The 2,425-nt window shown below is 44.5% G+C and overlaps 1 long non-coding RNA gene across 1 annotated transcript in view; it reads right to left on the bottom strand.

Annotated features, from left to right (window-relative positions):
- LOC135097801 (uncharacterized) overlaps positions 1 to 1,635 on the bottom strand; it is a 52,887-nt gene extending 51,252 nt beyond the window's left edge. The window contains exon 1 of the long non-coding RNA XR_010266137.1: positions 1,085 to 1,635. This is a non-coding gene — a long non-coding RNA (uncharacterized LOC135097801). The remainder of the gene's footprint in view (positions 1 to 1,084) is intronic.
- Between the last annotated feature and the right edge of the window lie 790 nt (positions 1,636 to 2,425).

Here is a 2,425-nt window from a genome sequence, read left to right as displayed (position 1 = left end):
AAAACAACAAAACGAAAAGTTCCAGACACCAAGACCAGTTCCAGGTGTGTCATGGTATTCCTTCACTGAACTAATTCAACTCATAGGAAGATAAATAAGAAATAATGGAGATCCTTCTGGTGTTGACTAGAGATTAAAGAGAAAAAATGTGTCTTAAATAAGAAATAATGGGGATCCTTCTGGTGTTGACAAGAGATTAAAGAGAAAAAATGTGGCTTAAATAAGAAAAAATGGAGATCCTTCTGGTGTTGACAATTACAAGAGATTAAAGAGAGAAAATGTGGCTTTACTCCTGCATTAGTGAACTGGACTGAAAAATGGTGAGAGTAAGTACAAAGTCCCTGGCAGCGCGGTCATAATCTTTAGCGACAGGAGAAAAAAAATGCTGGAAATGAGTATGAGAAGTAAAACACACCACGTACATTCTCTCTCTCTCTCTCTCTCTCTCTCTCTCTCTCTCTCTCTCTCTCTCTCTCTCTCTCTCTCTCTGTGTATAATGATTTTTTTAAAAAGTGCAATTCTTGGCTGGTTTTAGCCGGGAATGTGAAGCCGGGAGCGAAGTGCAGCCGGGGTTCCGGGTCTTGTGTCTTTTCAATGCTTCTTCCGTATCTTTATAGGTTTTTCTGTGGCTTCAGTGTACCGTAGGTGTGTGTGCTGGTGAGTATATCTATGGTTTTCATTTGATATTATACTGTTTAATTTGATTACTACTAAGCATGGTACTTCAGCTTAACGATACGTGTAAAAAATATAATTTCCTGGTCTTTATTTATTCATCAAAAGACCGCCCCCCCCCCCCCACTTCCATGCCGTATGGTCTTCTGTAGCAAACAATGTGACCTTTCCTTAATACTAGGAATTGTTACCTCACTCGCACGACCAGCGATATCATAACGGTGTAACAATACTTTCTATCGCAGCCGCAGCCACCCACCAACACAACACTGTAAAGGTGAACAAGAATCATGTACTTCTCATAGCGGCGGCGGCGGTGTGTTGAGGCAGCATTTCCACAGTATACGGGGGAAAAATGGAGATATTTCCTTCCTATCACTACTAACGAGAACAAGAATCATGTACTTACTCTTAGTAGCGGCGGTGGTTATGGCGGTGGTGATGGTGGTGATGGCCGTGGTGGCGGTAGTGATGGAGTGTTAGTGTAACTCAAGCACCGAATTATTATCACACCTATGCTTTTTTCCAACGATCAATAATCATTCGCCATAGTTTCCATAGTTTCATCACTACAACACGCTTAGTGATCCGACTGTATGCGCTGCACCAATAAACAGTCTTGATAACACAACATTGTAGTGTTCAGCACAAGAGACTTCCTGGCCACGGTCACAGTTACCATGGCGCCGCTCCGTCACGTGTGTTGAGAGCACTCGCCAGCCTCCTCCACGATGTGTCTCTCGTTATAAAGAGACTGCATAACCGATACAGTCCTGCACCACACAGTTCACTCCCGAGACTCAGCATCTACTCAGTCCTGTCTGATGATCCACTCTCCCAAACACCTGCATTATCCGGAATTCCGTGGCCAGGACAAAACTCACGTGCATCCTTCCTCTTGCGGCAGATCACTGTCCACGAGACCAGAGGCCCACTGCGTCACGGTGTCGTTTCGTCCCAACTCGTGTACTTGGCGCTGGCTTGTTCTGTAAATACATAGAGGCAGCGGCGTGATATCTGTCCAAGAAATTGTATTCACACGAATGTATCATACTTTTACATACTAATATAGTTTTTTTTTTTTTATATGGAAATAAGAGTTATGCTGTCAATAAAGGAGACGTGGACGCTGATAGAGATGAGCATGAACAGTGAGTGACGCAGTGAAGCAGCTCGAGCGTTTCAGCTCGTAACCAAGCTGTGAGTAATTAACATGACTCACAAAAACAAAGATGAGGTGACGCAGGAACATTGCTGCTTACAATGAGACAGAGTGAGATGGAGGGAAGAAATTGTGGTAGAACTGGAAAGGATGGGAGTCACAGAGGAAGATGCAATGGACAGAAACAACTAGAGAAGACTCGTACAAGGAGCCAACCCCTCACTCTAGGAAACGGCGATAGGAGAAGCAATATTGTTATCTGGTGCGCAAGACTCATCAGTATATAGGAAGAATAAACTGCAGAAGACCTGTATACTTATACAACTATTTGTGGTAAGCGCTGCCAAGATGATTCGTCTCAGGATTCAGTTCCAAGTGCCGTCCATCTAGAGATCTGCGACGTCACAAGAGGTTGAGGAAGGTCAGGCGAGCGAGGGATGGATAGGTAGTGTAGGGCAGGCTGGTTGTGAGATGGCTAGGACAGAGTGGAGAATAACTTGGATAGGGAATAAGGCAGGACAGGAAAGAAAGGGATGACTAGGCAGGAGGATGACAGGCTGGGTGTGAGGATAGCTGGGTGGGGATGGA

This window comes from Scylla paramamosain, unplaced genomic scaffold, assembly GCF_035594125.1.
Source record: "Scylla paramamosain isolate STU-SP2022 unplaced genomic scaffold, ASM3559412v1 Contig32, whole genome shotgun sequence".
Taxonomy (NCBI): Eukaryota; Metazoa; Arthropoda; class Malacostraca; order Decapoda; family Portunidae; genus Scylla; species Scylla paramamosain.
Note: the sequence above shows the minus strand (reverse complement) of the source record. Positions and strands in the feature narration are given on the sequence as shown.